The sequence below is a fragment of the Oxyura jamaicensis genome, chromosome 5, assembly GCF_011077185.1.
Source record: "Oxyura jamaicensis isolate SHBP4307 breed ruddy duck chromosome 5, BPBGC_Ojam_1.0, whole genome shotgun sequence".
Classification (NCBI taxonomy): Eukaryota; Metazoa; Chordata; class Aves; order Anseriformes; family Anatidae; genus Oxyura; species Oxyura jamaicensis.
The window spans coordinates 23,680,034-23,701,239 of NC_048897.1; the positions used below are offsets into that span (position 1 = coordinate 23,680,034).

General features: G+C 37.6%; 1 long non-coding RNA gene across 1 annotated transcript in view; it reads right to left on the bottom strand.

Annotated features, from left to right (window-relative positions):
• The window catches only part of LOC118167943, a 52,989-nt gene extending 32,373 nt beyond the window's left edge, over positions 1–20,616 (bottom strand). The window contains exon 1 of the long non-coding RNA XR_004751300.1: positions 20,545–20,616. This is a non-coding gene — a long non-coding RNA (uncharacterized LOC118167943). The remainder of the gene's footprint in view (positions 1–20,544) is intronic.
• Positions 20,617–21,206: the final 590 nt, after the last annotated feature.

A 21,206-nucleotide genomic window follows, 5' to 3' on the forward strand; every position in this document is an offset into this window, starting at 1 on the left:
TCTTTCCCTCTTTCCCTCTTTCCCTCTTTCCCTCTTTCCCTCTTTCCCTCTTTCCCTCTTTCCCTCTTTCCCTCTTTCCCTCTTTCTCTCTCTCTCTTTCTCTCTTTCTTTTTCTTTCTCCTCCTTCCCTCCTTCCTTTTTTAATGCTTAAAGCTGATCTTGAATAGCTTGATTTTCTAACTTTAGTTAGAAATAATTGTCTCAAAAGTTGCTGTTTTCTTCTACTTCCCGACTGCCTTTTGTATTGGGTTAGTGGGTGCACTGATAGGTGCTATGAAGTTAAGTCATAAAGAATTTCCCCTGCTCTTGACTGAAATTCTGCAAAAGTGGGATCAACATGTCATAGCCATATATTTGTGGAATAAACAGCTTTTCAAATAGCAAGTGATGTGATCCATCATTGGTGTAAACCCATTATAACACAGATGAGTTTGCAAAATCTTTTGGTTTTATATGTAATATAAACTTACTGGAACATATTACAGAGTGGCTTTCATATTGACATAATTTACTAAATGTAATTATACTACTTATTCTTATTTGGCCATAACATATGTTTTATATCCTGCCTGACCTTTTGAAAAACTGGCATAGAGGGAATTGTAAAAGAAATCAAGTACCCATTAACTACTGCTAGCTGAAAAATACTTCCTCAATACATGCAAGAGTTTGGTTATATATGTTTAGGTTTTATGAGGATGATGTCTTTTCGCTGGTCTAGAACTGCTGTTAAAAGTTGTTCAGAGACGCTCTTTCTTCTCATAGTAGAATTTGTGAAGAGTGAAGTGGGCCAGGGTAATTTATTTAAGAAGGACAATAATCTGGAAACATTTAAGACCAGTAGTAGGTAATTTAAAAGAAAAAAGCAGTGATGTAAATGGATGAGAAGACCAAAAGGAAACAAAAAGACAAAATGGCAGAAAATCGAGAGTTAAAAGAAATGATGCAAGTAAAAGAAAAGTGAAATACAACGTATAGCAGAGCTTCCACTGAAAGGAGATGTTACGATTGTCTGGGACCCTCTTCTAGCATTTTATCAAAAGAGGTTTACCATAGTAATGGGGATAGGTAGGGGAACTTTATGAAATGTTGGTGTTTTGGGTACCCCATCAAAGTGGCTTGGTAATCTCTAGGAGTTTGGTAGGAACAAAGAGAAATCAAATAGTGGCTTTTTGTGTTGTGTCACTGTAATGGAAATCCATGCAGCAAGTATCTTCACCATCAATAGAAGCCCTGCAGCTGAAAGCAAATGAAGCAAAGAGGAAACAGAAATTTGCATATCATTAAATTTCTAAAATAAATGAATAAAACCAAACAATACTATTTAGTATATTTTATAAGCATTCTAAAAAAAAAAGATGCAAATATAGTGTATCCAGGATAACACAGGTGAGAAGGTCAGCCGTCTGAGAAAAACCCATGGAGAAAGCACTGCTGACAGGCAGGAATTAGAAGCAAGAGCTCTGAGAGGTCAGAACCACAAATGCTTTTATGTATTATGTCTAAGACATCAATCTTCATGCTTTTAATTTTGATTCAGGTTTTTATCCTATTTATACATTATTGGTTTTGATTCTAATGATATTTTATTCAATTATAGTACCAATGTTTATCAAGAAAAAAAATAATGACTAGCTAATACTTCGAATTAAAAAAGCTTTCCTCTTTCCTTGAAATTCAAGAGAAAAAAGTGATCTCCCAATCCTCATGCAATGTGTATTTCAGGATATTCAGAGTTATCAAATTAAACTTCATGAGCATCAGAGCAACAGCTCAAAATCAGGCAAGGAAAAGGCAGGAAACACTCGTATTTGAAAATAATAGAAGTGCTATAACGATGCAGCTGTGCAGAAAGAAGGCTTCAGAAGCACAACTAAAGCAAATCAATGCTGTATTTTGACAGGGAAAAGCTATTCTGAAAAGAGCGTGTGCAGAGGATAAATTATCTTTTTATTAGATCTCACTTCTAACTAAAGATAGATTCAAATAATAGATCTGAGAAATCTTGAATTACTCTGATTCTAGAAATAAAAATCTAACATTTGGAATTCTGCCAAACTAAATGATGGACGCAAACGCTTATATTAATCTTTATTTCTCCACAATAGGAAAAAACCCTCAGGGAATAAAATTGTATATATGTAGGAGAAAGAAGGAAAGAATGTGGGTGAACCAAGGAGCAGTCACCTAAACTTAAAAGAAACATATTTTTAATGACTGAATTTCTAATAACAATTTTTAACTCCAGATTACAAGTTAATGCTTTTCTTTTTTATTATTTATTATTTCAGATGTGAAACTCTTGATTATTAGAATTCATAGGATTACCTTCCTACAAAATTAGTATACTATTAAATATGGACTACCCAATGTTCAGTGAACACAAATTAACCACCAAAGACCTTAAAGCTTTGCAAGAATGCAGTGTCTAGCAATATGTTTATATGGGAACAGAATAATGTATCAGTAAAATAACATCACAGATTAAGGTTGGTTAAGATTGGCAGGGACCACTGAAGGGCACCTGGTCCAACTCCCTGCTCAAGCAGAGCAATCCAGAGCAGGGTGCCCAGGCCCATCTCCAGGTGGCTTTTGAATATATCTCCAAGGAGGAGGCTCCACAACCTTTCTGTGCAACCTATGTCAGTGCTCCATCACCTGCAGATCACAGAAGTGCTTCCTGATGTTCAGAGGGAACGTCTTGTGTTCTGGTTTGTGCCCATCACCTTTTGTCCTGGCACTGGGCACAACTGAAAAGAGCCTGGCTCTGACATCTGTGTACCCTCCCTTCAGGTATTTAGACTCATTGATAACATCCCCCTGAGCCGCCTCCTCTCCAGACTGAACAGTCCCAACATAACCAAGTACTCAGCTTTGTATATGCCTCTTCCCCATCTTACAAACTTGTGGTCTGGATGTGTTGCCAGGATGTGTAATGTGTGTCAGGTCTCCTGCAGACAGAGAAAAACCCACAATTCAGATGATTTTTTTTCAGGAGGAATACTAATGAACTGTTCAGCTACACTTCTTCTTCCTCTTCTATTCATTCTTCACTTTATAAGGGAAAACATGAGAAAGACTGAAGTACTAAGTTCTTTCAAAGACAATTTTAGGTGCCTGGTCTCTAGGGAGGATTTGGATGCTAAACAGATGGGGGTGTTTACCCACCGCCCTGATTTAGAAGCGTAATCTCTGGAAAGGATTGGGTTGCTGATATTTTTTCTCTTGCTCTTTGCTTTCCCTGCTCACTAGCAGTATGTCTTCCCCATGCTCAGTATGCTGCTTGTTTGGCTTGTCCTTGTGAGGCATTGGTTCAGCTGCTTGGACACTGCATTCTGGCATTTTGCCTCTCGGTGAGGGACTGAGCACTGAAAACCTAAGTGCTGCAGGCCCAGCAGAATTCCCTAGGCGGAATTGTGAGCCTGGCAGGAGAGCTCAAAGACCTTCAAGGTCAGTACAAAATGATTCTTCTGTAACACATCCTTCCTGCCCAGGGGTGGGGTCATGTGGAAGTGTGAGCATCTGCCCTAATAGTGAGGTGCCTGAGTCTTTTATGAGGTCTGTCTTGAACTGTATTATCTAAAAAGTTTTTCTAGTGGACATGAATCCTATCAACTCTTAGTCAAAGTAACAGACTGTTAAACTATTTTCCTACTATTACCACCATGGTGGTACTCAGTCAATAACACCCAAGGAGCATATTCGACTTGCTTTTTTATATAATGCAATAATAACTGCAACTTGTCACAAGAAAATGGTCATTTATAAAGTGGACAGTTTACCATTTGAACTGATCTATTATATCTTTGTCTGCCTATGATTTCTGTACTGCAATGTCCTCAAATTCATAAATGGAATACAAATCTATTGTGTGTGTGGGGAGACAGTGGAAAGCAATTGACTTTAATTAGGCATTATGAAAAAAGTCATAATTGTATGTTACAGGTGAGAATTTCCATTCTTGGATAAAAGCCTATTGTTGCTGTCTTCTCAGCAATTAGGGTATAAAATGATCCTTTGAGATATTGCTTCTATTAACTAGGCCTGAGAAGCAAAATCACAGTAAGCAGAGGCTAGAATAACAGGGTATTAAGTATTGCTGTGAATGAGGATTTGAATTTTATTCCACATTAGCTTGACTTCCAAGGGAAATTAGGTTTATGGGATTGAATTGTCCCCGTCCCACTATATGCAAATCTGTCATTCTCTATCTGTTTCAGTACTGTTTGAACCTGCCAGCCACTTTCAAGCAGTCCTGACAGAGATGTAGTCAGTCTCAGCTATATTAAATTCCTCCAAGCTGCAGGAAAACAAGCTGCAGAGAACGGGAGGAAGAGTCAAATTGGCATCCCACTGGTGGGGTCCCTACAGAGTGAGATCAGTTATGTTATTAGACACCAAAGAATCCCCAGGACAGTGGCATTATGAACACTCCAGTCACGGCAAAACTTAAAGCAGAACTTTATCAGACATTAAATAATGCAATCAAATGCCCCATAAAACCAGACTTAATTTCTGCTCCCTTCAAATTATTTCTTTAGGTATCAAACTGTGACTTGAACAACTAATCAAGGAGAGAAAGAGTTTATCCCATGGTACGTACCCATTCTCGTCTCTACATGTGGTGGAAGGAAAGTGTTAGGAAGACACAGCTACAGAAAAGGATTTTCAGGTAGTATTGACCAGCAGATGCCTTTAAAATATTTGTAAGAATCCAGCAGAGAAACCATTTCTTTTAGATCTGTATGAGAAATAAATATAAAATGTAGTATAATAAGAATATCCTCAAAAGCAACATTTAAAATGGAATTCCGATACTACAAAACACAAATAAACAAACCAAAAAAACCTTCCATGGCAATTTTCATTAAAAAATCACCGTTTTTAAAATGTGACCTAAATAGACAATAATCTAATAAAATATAGGATCTTGGGCTTCAACTTTACAGAATTTGAAAGATTTCTGGTATTCCTTTTAAAGTAAATATCTTTAAAAATATGTTTCTCTTGGACTACTAGAAATGTGAGAGAATATTTACAAGGACTGTCCTATGTCAAGGTAAATGAACAGATATGGGACAAGATATCCTAGTAATAATAGATCTTTATTTTGTATTTCATCCTTCTATCTTTTCATTTTTTGCAGTAAGTCTATATAGGATAAATGGGATTCTTCTTTCATTGATATAAGCTTAAAACAAACTAAGAACAGAGTGTTAATAGACTACTAAAATGTAAATCCTCCATATTTCAGGAGTAGCACATTTCAATTCTCTATTTTCTTTTTTATAGCTAAAGAGAAAAAATTACCAGTTAAGGTAAAGATTTATTTTATTTTTATTATTTTTTTAAATTTTAATGTGTTTCAGTGTATTTCTCAATTCTACCTGCATGCTACGCATATCATAAATTTGCTAAAACAAATAGAAGATAACATATCTGGTGGCCAGGAAATCATTAAATGTAAGTGCTCCCAGTAGTAGCGTGGGGAAAGCATGGATCTGTCAATTTTGTGACACAAGTCTGCAGGCAAAGCTCTGTGCAGCAGAATAAGATCTATGGAACTGGAGGTTTCAATACAGATTTCCCATTCTTGCAACCCTGCTTTTGCTTTTAGAATTGATGGATCTTGGATGAATTTATTTAAATGAAAACCACAGATGTTAAATTTTGCTCTTCACTGTTATGTTAAAGGCATCTTTAACCATGCCTTTGTGATGTTTTTTAAGCACACATTACTGAAGTAAACTGGAGTGAAGTGGACCCCAAATGTAGAATATGCAGAATATGTCTTTCTGCTGATTTGATTTCATTTCTGTGAGTACTGTGTAACTTTTGACATAAAACCCTTGCTCTGTTTTGAAGTTTGATTTCTGTGTGCTCAGGCTCCCAAAGGGGATTGGCTGCAAAGGCCCAAATATTGTGCTTACTGATGAATGCACTTTGCTACCAAAGTGCAGACACTGAGGCTGACTGAATTATGGCATTGCATTACCATGGGATGTTGGGCTTGCAAGCCTGTCACTTGAATGGCAGTGCATAGAAATCTGGAAAGGTCTTCAAGAGGGTGAACTGTGACAGAAGTAATAGTAGAGATCTGTGGAAGCTAAAGATAGGCTGTTATTTTATTATTATTATTATTTTATTTTATTTTATTTTATTTTATTTTATTTTATTTTATTTTATTTTATTTTATTTTTCCTTCAAATTACTTTCCTCATCAGATAAATACTTCTTACCTCTAATTAAGAAGTGAAAGCTAATTATGACTGCAATGTTGTACATAGGGGAAACTAAGAGTTTTTTATTCTGGCTGTGCTTCATTAAATCATGGCTGAAACATTCTACTTCTTACAGCGCAGACTGTAGGGATATTTCATTTTCTTCAGTTGTTTTTGTTCAGCATTCTTCATTTAATGATACCTGTTAAGTAGCAGTTTTTCCATTCACTTCTTATTGCTATTCCTTTAGCTACAGAGAATAACCTTTAATTCAAAAAAATTAGGAGTTGGCAGAACAGAGAGATGGGGACAGTTTGATGTGGTGCCTATCTTCTGAATAATTCAGTGTGATGAATATGTCTGTACTCAGACACATGGGCACAAGAGAAATAATTTCATATTTTCTTTGAGTAATTTACTCCCTTTTAAAACTTTTTGTGCCTTTTTTATTATCAATATTTCACTTACTAAAAATGTCCACAATCTAAAATTAGCTTTTTTGACACTTAGGACTTCACCTAACCAAATCTGTTTGGAATCTCATATCAAGTGTAAAGAGAGGTAAAAAAATTTTCTCTTGAGAACATGGCACCTGTATTGAAGGAAGTTTAACTTATGAGTGTTGATTCACTTTGCTCAAAATCAGAAATATGCCCAGTTTATCACATTCAAAAAAACAGTCCATGCAGACCAAAACAGGACATTTAATGTATGTTAATTTGTCAAAACACAAAGAGTTACCATATTTTTCAAACATAGTTTTCTTTTTCACATTTATCTCACACTGCTATTATTGTAAATAAATGGTTATTATGTTCATCATCCTTTACAACTTTAGATCCATTTGCATGGATTCAGGCTCCTGTAAAAACACTTTAGAATCAGCCTCTTTTTATCTACTTTTATCATAATCATCAATAACCAGAAACTTTACTCAAAGGCTCACCAACATTAGCAGCATTTTCATCTCATTTTATGTGTCTTTCACTTTTCTGCCTGATGAAAAATATTCAATTTCTTTGTCAAGTTTTATGGCTAACATAAATAAAATATACCATGTTCCCCCTTGATCTATAGGTTGGTGTTGCTCTCAGAATAAATTCTTCTAGTGACAATAGTAATCTTATGATCTATTACAATAACAGCTTCATATGAATATATTCATCCTGAATACTGTTCATCACCTAAGCAAATCACAATATCCACAACTTTGTAGTAAGAAATGGTGTATTTAGCAAGAGCAGTGCTCACGTGAGATGCAATGGGAATAGAGTCAAAATGCTCCTTATCAAATGATTTGTTCTGCTTTATATGGTAGAGAATCCCATCTGACTACTGCAAACAAAAGCAGAATGGCAACTTAGAGACGTGATTATTTTTCACTGTTACAAGTATCTTTTTTTTTTTTTTTTTTTTCCCTGTAATTTAACATCAGTTTTTACTCCCAGTGGTGTAATACTAATGGACTTGTTTAATTTACCTTGCTCCACATTTTACTATTGATGTTTTGTACTGTCAGTGTGTTAGCACGTATTTCGTTAGGATGTTTTTTGTCCCATTCTGGAAATAAAAAGCAGAAAACTATTTTAGAACATCAGTTTAAATGCTGATTTCTCAGAATGCAAAGCACATCAATTCATCTTTCATTCTTTGCTCTTATATCATTCTTTGATATAAGTCCAAGACCTCAGCCCAAGCTATCCCGAAGGGATCTAGATGGAGGGTCCAGTGGCTCTGTTTCTACATCTGTAATGCAGTCAGTCCTATTTTACTTAAACTAGAAAAATCTGATCCCTACTCTTTATTCTCTGACAAATAATTATAAATATACCTACCACTTGCGTTGAACTGTTTAACTGTAGTATTTGTTTAGATCCAACCATGATAGAAACATATAGAAAAATATAGGCTGAAAAATCTCTCTGAGAAACAGGATAGACCAGCTTGTGCTGAGCTACTGCTATCCACTGAACAAGCTAGCATAAAGGTGGGTAGTTTATATCTGTTCTTTGCAGCAGCATTCACTTTGTCTTCAAACTCTCAGTAACAGGCTTATGAAATAAATATTAGGAACCTGATTCTTTTTCTAAGACAAGAAACAGATTCTACTGCAGTATAGACATACTGACAGTTATGTTTGAATTGTCCACCTGTCTACTTCTGTAATACCACGTCTTTGCCAACTATGGAGTTAATAAAAAATGTAAGCAGGGCCAATTTTTTGGACTGTTAAAGCAAAAGTGATTATTTACTCACTTGTTTGCACACTGGCTGGTTTGTCTACGCAGTTATGGCAATCCTGTGGGAAAATTTTAGTAAGAAATTTTCCTGTTGTTGTTTGAGAACTGATCAAAGCTCTACATGTTCCTGGCTTACTTAGTGAACAATGGACTGATGGAAGTATGTAGATAGGGGCTCTGAATGTTGTGTTGTGGTGAAAACATAGAGGAAGCAGAGCAAGACAAAAATATCCTACAGTCCTAGAGGGATATTGAATGCAATTATGTACAGTGCATTAAATCATTGTCTTATAACTTGGTTCTTCAAGGGAAAGAAATGTTAAAGTGCATAGGGAAGGCTCATTGAGCCTGAAAAGACATTGCAGGGATTCTTGGGTCTTTCAATTATGTTCAGTGGAAAACACATTTCATTTTATATACTGTTTAAGATTGCGGTAGATAGAGTATCAATCTACTGCTTGAAAGGAGTTACACTTCAGAGCAGGTTTCTGGCTTGGAGTTTGCACTGTGGTTCCCTTGGGCTGATTATCAAAAATCCACATGTGAAGTTCCCACTGAATTATTTTTTAAGAAATGGAGGTACCACCTATTCAATGAAGCCTTTATGGGAATGTGCTTTGCGCAGGAGTTGTGAGAATGGCTGGAGCTGCGAGCAGCTCCATGCTCCAGGAGATTCTGTTTTGCTCAGCATGGACAGGGGGAGGCTTTTTGTGCACCTCTTGTTGCAGACTCCTCAGAAGTGTATTGTGGAATCCAGCCTCAGCTGTACTATTTTAACAAAACTACTTTCAGCTCAGCCTTCTCTCAAATCAAAAGCAATGGCTTGCTTGGGAAAATAAGGGAAGGGTGTTGTGCTTTGGCACAACTCCAGACAATCTGCCTTAAAGATGATATAATAGGAAACTCAGTGGTCCAGTCCAAAACACCTAACCTGCTCTGTGCTTGGGATCATTAATCAGCCTCTAAAGTTCAGTGTTTTCACATCTCTCACATTTTAGGTATAAGCTTTATCTCCAGGAAAAACACTAGATACCATTCTTCTCTCATTTCCTCCAGCCCCAAACTTGTAAAGTTTGAACTGAGGAAAACAAAAGGGAGGAGAATTCATAACCCCTGAAGTATGAAATGAATTTGGAAAGTGATGACTTTATTTTTTCTGTTCCAAACTGGGTCTATTTTCAGTCCCCCCTGGATATGCTGAGAAAGCTGAGGTTAGTAAACCAGGTGCTAAGTAGCTAAGGGCAAATGAATATGCCAACTTTTATCCAACTCTGCCTGCCATTCCTCTTCTGATTGTAATTTCCAATCTTTTCATACAGTCACTTCCTGGGAGGCTCTCCTTAGTGCTAGAGATCCTTGTAGAGCAGATATATGTTATCCATAAGCTTCCTATTACAGGCTTTGTGCAACAATTTAAACAGGTGAGCTGCCTGTGTGCTGCACTTCAGAACATCATTATCACCGATGTTATTTCATTCTTTCCTTGTACCCTTGGTCTACTTGAATATGCCTGCTTTCCTTCTGTTCAGACTGCAGGGTTCTTGGGGCAGAAGCCACCTTTTCATTCTGTGTTTGTGCTCACAGAAGCTTTGTGGTACTGCACGTAAATGAAGGAAGATCAGGTGTGCTATTTCAGGCTGTGAATCCTGTTGAACTTGAACAGCACAAAAAATAAAACATTATAGTATTGTAAGAAGTGCTTCTAGATGAGAAGGAAGTACATGTCATGTTTTTTCATGTCAAGTGCTAGCTGTGTTTAGAGAGGGAAGAAATGATACTGAAGAAGAAGATAAATACCTCCTGTAATAAAGACTGCAGTGTTCCCACTAACTGTACTTGCAAGCCCTACTTGCAAGCCCATGCTGTCATCCAGGGTCATTTTCTGCAAGCCCACACTGGAGCAGGTGGATGTGGCCTGGAGGAGGCTGTGACACATGGAGAGCCCCCGCAGGAGCAGGCCCTGGGCCAGAGCTGCTGTCCATGGGGGACCCGTGCTGGACCTGGTGGATGGACCCCATGGTATGGAGCCTTGTGGGAGCAGTTCTTGAAGAGCTGCTGCCTGTGGGCAGCCCCCACAGGATCAGTTTGGGAAGGACGGCATCCTGTGGGAGGGGTTCCACGTGGAGTGGAGCAGGGGCAGAGAGGGACCATGAGGGAGCAGCGGAGACGAAGCGTTAGGGACTGACCACAGCCCCATTCTCCAATCTTCTGTGCCACTCAGGGAGAGGAAGTAGAAGAAAGTGGATGGGGAGAAGGTGTTTTAAGTTTTCTTTTAGTTTTTCACTACTCTAGCCTGTTCATAATAGGTAATAAATTTCATTAATCTCCCTAAGCTGAATATGTTTTGCCCATGACAGTAATTTTTCAGTGATCTCCCAGTCCTTATCTCAGCCCTAGAGCTCTTTTTCATCATATTTTCTTTTCTTCCTTTGAGGAAGGGGAGTGAGAGAGTGGGTGTAGTGGTGTTTAGGTACCATTGGGGTGAAACCACTGCAAGAGCAAAAGTTTCTTTGTGTTATCAGTATTTTATTTAAAATCATGATTCACATAAATATTTGGGGGGCAAGAGAAAGGGAAGTCTACATCATAGGGATGTTGCTATATGTAAAACTCAAATTCTTTCTAAAAGCCCTTTTAACCTGCATAAATTCAAAGAAAAAGCTTGAAAACATCATTTGGATAGGTGAAAAACATCAGTTCTTATTTGCTTACTGTGTTGTAGCACTTGGGTTGATAATCAACATCATGAAGCTCTATGGAGGGAGGCATAACATCAGCAAGTTTGCTTGGCATCAGCAAACTTGATTCCCTGTCAAGCAGCAATAAAGCCAGCCTGGGATGTGCCTCATCGAGCTCTGTTAGAAATGGCCATCCATGGTAGAGAGCAAAATAATTGGACAAACACTTTACAATACCCTCATCCCCTGCCAACTCCTAAGGTTGTCTTTTTATATAAGTAATTCCCAGAGTGCCTTTCTGGAAATTAGGCCTGTGAAAATTATGTCTTTAAGTTAACAGTGCTCCTAAGAGTGTTTTTCAGCTTGCTATTATTGTTGCACTCTTGTTTCTACGTGCTACAACCTTAACTTTATTGCATCTTCCCTTCTTATTTCTGAAGAGATAATGCAGCCTCAGCTTGGAGAAGGAGTGTTCTGCTCCACCCCTTCCCCCATTACGCTTTATTCCTCATGTACTGGAACTGAGCAGTAAGGTGACATTTGCCGTACGCAGGAAGAACTCATTATGCTACAGATTTGAAGCATTGATCCAGTCCCCTTTCTACTACAGGTCATCGCTATTCCTTTTGCTAGCTTGCCTGCAATGGCAACACAAACGTTTCCTGCAAAGCAGTTCTCCTCTATGGTTTGTTCACCGTCACTGCTGCAAATTGCTGGGCTGTTCAGGAGAGTCCAGGCTGCTGTATGAGTCAGAATGACCACGACTACAAGAAAATGGTAAGTACTAATAAACCTAGCCATAGGTCTTTACTTCAGAATGGCAGTAAGCTGGAACCTTTCAGAAGCAGTTCAGAAATAAAATGTCAAGGCAGATACTTCATTATCACAGATTCGTAGAATCACTGAATTGCTGAGATTAGAAGGGACCTCTGGAGGTTGTCTAGGCCAACTCCATTGCAGTATCACCTGGAGCAGCTTGCTCAGGGATGTGCCCAGTAAGATTTTCACTGTCTCCCAGAAGAGCAACTCCACAATATCTCTGGGTAATCTGTTCCACCTGGAACCCTCAGAGTAATTTTTTTTTCATACTTTTCAGTGGAATTTCCTACATTTCGGTTTGTGCCCATTGCCTCTTGTCTGTCACTGGGCACCACTGAACAGACTGGGTCTGTCATCTTCACTCCCCCTGTTAGGTATTTATACACATTGATAAAATCCCCTCTGTGACTTCTCTTCTCCTGGCTGAACAGTCCATGCTCCGTCAGTGTCACCTCATACGACACATGTTCCAGTCCCTTAATCATCCTAGTGTCCTTTTGCTGGACTTCAACTTTTCCATGTCTCTCTTGGACCTGGCACTCCAGGTGTGATCTCTCCAGTGCAGGATAAAAGAGAAAGATCACATCCCTTGAAACTGCTGCTGGCAAAGCACTTCCTTTTGTAGCCCAGGACACTGCTGGTCATTTTTGGCACAGGGTCATGCTGCTCACCTTCAGCTTGTTGTCCACCAGGACCCGTAGGTGGATCAGGCTGTCAGTCCCAGCCTGCCGAGGTGCAGGACTTAGGGTTTTGATTACTGAACTTGATGAGATTCTTGTTGACTTATTTCTCCATCCTGCTGAATGGCTGCATGACCACCTGGTGCATCTGTCACTCCTCTGTGGTTATTAGGCAAATTATATTCTGATATATATGATATGTACATTTACCATGTATATTTACCCATCAGTGGGCTATTAGTGGCCTAGTAAGTCAGTGGATACTGCACACTCTCCACATGTCAGAAAACAGGGTCAGCAGTGTGTAGTAACATATAACGTATATAACATATAACACACAAGTTTTACTTTTTTTTTTATTTTTCTGATTCTCTCCCCCATCCCACTCAGGGAGAGGGGAGTGAGCTGCCAGGTTAAACCACCACAATGCCCCTTCACCAAAAAAATGAAAAATGTCATTCAATATTGAAAACACTCATTTAGGTTTCCTCTTCTTTACTTTTTTTTTTTTATTATTATTATTATTTTATTTTTTCAGCCATCTTTTTCTGCATTCTTCTTGCTGTGATCTAAGCAGACCTTTCTGTTTGTCCTGCTCCTCTGACTGCTAGCTAGGAATATGAGGCATCTGGTAAAATTTTATTACTCACTTTGCACTTTTTCACATTATTTTCTCTTCCAATGCTTTATTAACCTCTAGTATGCTACTGTGGGTGTCATCAACTGGAAATGTAGAAACCAGGATGTCATGCAATAAAGACCCTTACAAACTTCAAACAGTTCTGACAACATCATAAAAGCAATTTCTGTGCAGACATTCTGTAAATCATAACAAATAGTTCATTTCTGAAAATATCATTCATGTATTGCACTTTCCTGTTATACACAAGAATTTTTATTCTTTCTTTAGTTCAATTCATCTGGTGCTTATTACTCTAATGCTTTTTCTTATTATTATTTCACTCTCAAGTGGCATCTAGGTGTGTATTTCAATGAACATATGTGTGTGGTGGCGTTGCCTTCATGGAAAATGGCAAAGAGTATATCACATCTGAATTATCATTTTTTTTTGTGTTGCTAGGTCAAAGGTAGCAAGTTCCAGTCCTTGTTTGTGAAAAGGGCTTATGTTGCCCAGACTATCCTAATAAATTCAGTGCATTTGCAAAGAGCTTCTGTCATTGGTAACATACATGCATATTAAAGTTCTCAGAGCACTATAAGTATGTATTACTTAGACATATGGACAATAGTTTTCCTGTTGGAAGACATATGAATTCACATAATCGAAGACTGGTAATTCCACAGAGGACTTTTTTTTTTTCAGTAGTATATCTTGCTTAACTATTGAAATGCAAACTATTAAAGTAAGACTAAAAATCATAAATGATATCTCATTTTCTTACTTTCTGAAAATAGTGATATCATAGAATCACAGAATCATAGAATATCCTGAGTTGGAAGGGACCCATAAGGATCATCAAGTCCAACTCCTGGCACCACACAGGTCTACCCAAAACTTTAGACCATGTGACTAAGTGCACAGTCCTATTGCTTCTTAAATTCAGACAGGCTCGGTGCAGTGACTACTTCACTGGGGAGCCTGTTCCCGTGTGTGACCACCCTCTCGGTGAAGAACCTCTTCCTGATGTCCAGCCTAAACCTCCCCTGCCTTGGCTTAACACTGTTCCCGTGGGTCCTATCACTGGTGATTACATATTATATTATTTTTTTTTGTCCCTTCAAGAACAAAATCTTGCTTGGAAACCTTTGAAATGCAGAAATCCAGTGTATAATAATATGGCTTATTAAAATAGGTCTTATAATGGTAATGTCTGGAACTACAGACATTTTTAATACACTCAATTCACAGTGAAACAAATTGTTAATAGCTTGAGCTGTGTGCTGCGTGAGAAGATGGAAAGTTAGTTTTCAGTCATGACTAATTATGAAAGGATGCTATTATCAAAAGAATTATTTTTGGTGCTGGAACCAGATGGTTTCTTTGATAAACTCTGCCATGAACTTTCAAAAAAATCAGTGAACATTTTTTTTCTCGTAATTGGAAAATACCTGTTGGGTGGCTCACTTCAGTAGTAGCTTTAGAATGTAACAAACCTACTTTGTAAAGTGCTCATTATTGTAATATTTGAGTGCTAGAACATCACTAATACCAGGTTTTGATTGATTTCCTGCTATCACTTACAAGTAAGTCTCCTTGTAAATATCTTACCATTTTACAGATGCTACTGACTCAGCCTGATTGACCTGCCTAAATAGTATCCAACCTGCACTTTTGACGTTAAACTTTTGTGGTTATATATGCATGTCAGGCAGTGGTCTTTCATGTCAGAAGTGCTGGAACTGTTGTGCAGGTGAAGTAAAATAGATCAACTCCTGGGCAAAAAAGCCAGTGCATGTGAGTTCCTCCTGTACATATAACATAGAACTGTTGCTTAAATACATTTCTTTGTTCTAGAGGCACAGGCAAAGGTCTGAAACCAGTTGGGCTGTATACCGTGTGTAAAAGTAAACAATGCTGTACACAGGGAAAAGACTTGTCAGATTTGCATTGTTGTCATAGAAAGGTTATGCCATTTGTTCCCTTCAGATTTTGTGGCTCTTACCTCACTAGATGTACTAGAGGTATTTCCTGTGGTTATCTGGGAGCTGTGCATTACATTTTGCTTTTGATTATTATATATTCCATGTCTTTTGTTGCTCTGTCAGTAACAAAAATAGACTCAACAACCTCCATGTCAGTTCTCCATGTCAGGATTTGAGGATATAACTTTCTGGGAGTAAAATTTGTTTCATAACAGTCTCCACATTTTAATGTTTATTTGCTTTTACTGTGGGAAGAGTGTGAATTTTATTATTTTTCCTCTCCCTTCATTGTTAATAATTAGTGATGGCACAAGACACAAAATCCCCACAGGAAAGCTTTTATAGAGAGAGGATGATTATGTCAGTAGTAATCAAAACTCATAGTAGGTTTTTGGCATTTAAAGGAAACTTCTGTTCTCAGAGTACTAAAAATAACATCACATTATTAATTGTGAATGATTGTATCTGATGAAAGCAGCTCCATTTTTCTCATCTACAAATAGTTTGTGAACTGATCAATTTTCTTCTGAAATTTTTGGAACTAAGTCCTTGTCTGATGAATGGATGAGCAATCTTCAGCCTGTACTCACCCAAGTCTTGTTTGGCTTGCTTGTGAATTGATTGTGGAACCCAGGTAGTTACTTAAATCCCATAGCCTCTTTTTCTGTTTTCTCCGATGTCATCAGATATGTTTAAAACAAACAAACAAACAAAAGAAATGGGTAAGAGTGGACAGTGAGGAATGAATAACACACTCTCCTTCCTGCATAGATGAGTAAGAGCTCCTGAACAGCCTAAGCATGGTGCCATATGAGCAATTCAGAACCTGAATAGTAAATTGGAAAAACAGTGTTTGCAGTAATTAACCACACTGAGCATCATAACTCACACAGTTGGCCTATTTGGCAATTTGTTTCCTACTGCAACAAGTGGTAATACCTACAGAAGAATCAAATTTAAAATTCTACTTCTAATTTTGTTACAGTAATTGATAACATATTCAACACACTCATAAGATGGCAGTTGATCAAGTTAACAAATTTTAAGCAGTCACAGCCTGTTAAATTACTTACGCTAGACCATTTTTTCACTGCTTTTAGCCCATCCCAATTGCCAAATAAAATTGCCAACTCAGACCACTTTTGTTTTTCCCAGTTCTCCCTGAGGTATCCTATACATTAGGTCATCATTAAATGCAGTGCATAAAGTGATGTGGGACTGGGAGCAGGCCCCACAGCTGATTTTTATTTTTATTTTTTTTTTCCAGCAGAATGCAACTGTCACCAGGCTGAGTTAAGTTTCTACTTTCTTATTTTCCTTCAGTGCTAAAAATCTGACACTACTTCATATTTAGTGGCCTCACTTTAGCAGGCAGAATGGAGAGTGCTTCAGCTCAGCCTGTTTTATGGAGATAGGATGAATGATTTCCTGGGAGGCTGTAGATGTACTTTTGAATCTTGTCAAGCTGAAGAAGGAATTGAGCTGAAGTCTCCCACTCCTTGGTGAAGTGCTCTAATCGTTTAACAATTATACAATAAAATGGGCACTTGAGTTACTTTGAAAAGAGAAAGAAGGGTGCTTTGTTCTGAATGCAATTCTGACACTGACAGGATGTTGCTGGCAAATTCAGACCGCACCTTCTCAATTCACCCTGTCACCGCACAAAGGTGTAGATGCCTAAAGTGTGAACATCACTTGGCCTTAGACATCACGCAGGTCATGGTTCCTCTCTGAACACAGCAGCTATGTAACATAGCAGGACTTTTGTCAAAGAAGCAGCATCTTAGTTTTCAGGAGGAGCAAGCCAACCAGAAGAGAAACTGGGAAGGTCAAGCAGTCTTTTTTTGATGATGCAGTGGAGCAATAAAACAGTGTCAGCATACAGGATAGTCATGAAACAAGGCAAGCTGGAAGAAGAAAATTATTTTCTCTCTCTCTCTCTCTCTCTTTTTTTTTTTTTTTCCCCAGCATCCTGAGTAAAGAATGCAGCATTAAAGATCAGGATCAAATAGGATAAAAACAACAACAAAACACCAAAACACCTGCCAATATATATTGTCGTCTATGCACTTCAGAAAGGAGTATTCAGAGAATCTAATTTTAGAAATTGAAATTAGACTGGATAATTACCTGACTCCTCCAAGGAACCTTTGCTCTTAGCTCAGACTCAGCATGAATGCCTTATTTGGCCTACAGAAAATGTCAGGTAACGTGAGTTAGCTTGGCCTTCAGTTATGAAGAACCTAGCTAATTTGGAGTATTTTGCATTTGCTAAGGGCATACAGCTAGCTATCACAGGTTGATTAACATAAGGTAACTTTTTACTTTGTGATAGTTCATGTGGCTAATCCTTTTGATTCAGATTGATTCAGACTGATTTTCTTGTTTTGTTTTGTTTTTTTTTTTTTTTTTTTTCACAATATAACTATTTTTAAAGGCAGTCAAGACATATTTGTCATATAGCGTTTTAGATTTTCAGTGTCTATTTTTTATGCTTTTGATGCCAATTTACATAAATACCTACAAAATCTGCTTATATAAACATGGTATTTATGAACTGCATGAACAGAAAGAGCTATAAATTTTTTTGGATTACACACAGATTAGATTACTTAGCTCATAATAAAAGGGAAATATTTTCAACATTAGAGTTGATGTTTGATGGAAAATTACATCTTTCATTTAGATCTTACATCACTGGTGGATGTTAAAACTCCTGACAATTTTTGCTTTCTATCCTAAATCTACCCACCAGAAATACAAAAACTGTGACAATGAATTTAGTGTAACCCTTTAATAGCATCTACCAAAGGAAAGGGTGATTTTCCAGGTGTTTTAACAAGGGACTGCAAAATGGCAGAAACTAAATATAAAAATGATATTTGCCTCCCATGTATTTATATATTCCACATCACATTAAGACAATGTTAGCTGAAAACTGGATGCTGCTGCTGCTGCTGAACAAATCATTAGTGATGCAGGTATCTGTGACTAACTTGCACCTTAACTGCTGGGGCAAAGTTACTAGTTACAGTCACTGTGTTTTTTTTGTTAATATGCCAAAGGGCCCTGACAGAATTAATTCTTTTTTATTATTATTATTATTTTATATTTTTATTATTATTTGTTTTAATTTAACCTCTATATTTGAAGTAAAATTGTGGTATTCAATAAATATAAAAATAAACACATCTTGAGAACAATTCTTTATACTCAGAGCAGTTCAGGCAAAATTTGAGAGCAAAATAACTTTGCTAGTAGGATGTCAATCTGGCGTCTTTTCCTAATTAAGAGGAGTCTGCTCTTTCTCTCTCCCATTAGGGCTGAGTAAACTTCTTCTCTGTCTTTACATGTTTGCCGTTCTCTGGATGATGAGCTCATTCCCTGGTTCAGCACCTGGTAATAGCGAGGAATTAGCAGCCAACCCCTCCTCACTGCTTTCCAGCTCTGTGGGCAGCAAGCTCAGCGGTGGCTGCTCTGCTTGCTTGCTCATCAGCTGCTCCCCCATGCTGCTTCCCAGCAGCAAGCCAGCAGATGCACAGCTAACATGGAGCTGGGCACAGAAGAAATGCTTGTGACATTAGGGTTTGTAAGGCTGCTTGTAAGCGAGGCTGTCCCTAGCACTCCTCTTCCACACAATCATTACCTAAGCTCTTTGTTCCTTCAGCCACCCATGCTGAGGTTTGATGGACTGTGCTCAGTAAGAACCAGATCCAGGCAAGCAGGGAGGCATCTTTCCATGGCCTTCCTCAGGAGGTAGCACAGAGGCTTCAAGCACCAGTTCTGTTTCTCTAGAGAGAAAGGAATGGCTCCTACTGAATTTAGTAGCTCTGGATCCAGACTGTGACTCATATTTTGTGTCTGCTAGAGGGATGCCAGAAGGCTGGTGGAGGTGGGGCTGGGGGGGTGGCAGCAGTAGCTGCATCAGATATTCCAAGTTAATCTACCTGTAACAAGGAGCCAGTGCTGCAAACTAAAATAAAAACTCAAATAAAGCACTGCTAACACATCCAACCTAGCCAAATCCAAGATCCCATATGCTTTTTAAGAGAAACTGGTAGTTGCTGGTTGCGGGGTATTGAAAGCCCCACTATCTTGAAACAAACTTCCAGAAATGTCTTCTCTGATCCACATATCAAACTTCTTTCAGCATCAACCTGTGCAATGACTTGTTCGTTTTTCTGCCAGTTACACAGCAGTATGGCTCAGGCAGTGATGAAATGTCTTTCTCTCTCTCAACTTGAATGTATTTTCATGCTTTTCCACCTGAGCTGTTGCTCATCCACCGACAAATCACAATCCTTTCCAAAACAATAATCAGCAGAGGGCTCTTCTGCTCAGATCAAACAAGAAGCTTTTGGGTAGAAATATAGGCTCAGGTCTTTTATGACTATCACATTTAAAGGACAGTTACTTAGACCTATGAATGTAAAGCAACATGCAATGCATCTTTATTCATTGAAGAAAATACAGACTGGCTCATTTTTTAATGTCTAGATAATGTACCTACTCTAATAGTACCCAGTGATATGTTTTTAATGTTGGCATCTGCTTGTACCAAGAAAGGACTTAGCAAGCACATAAAAGAAGCATCAGGTTCTGCCAAAATTACTTCTGTGAGCTGCACCATATGGTCAAAGATAAAATCTAATATTGGAAATACCGGTTGTTTCATTGCTAGCTTGAATACACTGGGGAAAATAATATATTTACTATGAAGAATTCATAATTTGACTTCATCTCTTCTAGTTTTATTACAAGGAATGTCAATGCTACCTTTTCTTATCATTCAGCTAGCCAGTACTCCTTGGCAGATGTAATACTGCTATTCTCTTGCAGTTAAATTTTAATGATCACACATTACCCCATCTATCACAGTCCTTGAGCAATTAATGCTATCAGAAGGAAAAGTAACTTGTCAGATAACTGCACCAGCCTCTCAGCTGAGCATTCTAAATAGTTTCTCCAGTAAAAAAAAATAAAAATGAAAATAAAATTATAAGGATCTCTGAATCCCTTCTGAGCTACACAAAGATTTTATATTCCCAAATCCATTTTACTACATAAATTTACTTGAAAGTTCAGGCAAGTCTTTTTCAAAAAACAAAGAAACCCCAAATTAGCTGCTGCCTTTTGTTCTCAATATTAAAATAATAATAATAATAATAATAATGGCTTTTGATATTTTATATATATAAAAAAATAAAAATATACACCATATATGTCATTTCATAAAACACAGACATATAAACACAGCTTCTTAAGAGTTTTTATATGGCTGAGAACTCTAGAAAATTTTTACCTGAATTTCAGCTGCAAAAAAAGGATAATCTATTTTAGATCCCTGTGAATCAGCGTATCAGTTTGTAGAGTCACTGCACAGGCTTGTGAAGAAATGAAGCAGAAATGTTCCACCACATACATAGATACCACACAAGATAAGCTTAGGATTTTTTTTTTTTTTTTTTTTTGACAAAATGTGATCTTTTCCCCCCTTAGTTTGGGCATGTTATGTAATACTCAAAGTCCTGAATAGAGATTCTACACCAAATTGGGATCTGACTTCACTGCCAATATCTAAAATCTTTTATTAGCAAAGTCATTCAAAACAGTCAGTTTGGAAAGTACTAGAGCTCTCATTATAATACTTATCTCTATTTTTATCTTGATCTGATCCAAATGCAATAAAAGCATGTTGTTCTTAAAGAGACTGACATCCTGTCACTCTAGAAGAGTACTTTTAAAAGCTATTTACTGATTCCAAAAAAAGACTTGTAAATAATTGGATTGGGTCTGGTAGAAGGGTTGATTAAATATACTTATTCAAATTGTGGGATTTAGGTTTCTTTCCTTTTTTTTTTTTTTTTTTTTTAACTTCTAAGTCAATCAAGATGATTATCACCTACTGCTGTAATTCTCTGTGAATTAAATATGAGATGAAAAATGCCTATAACTAGTTCGTGC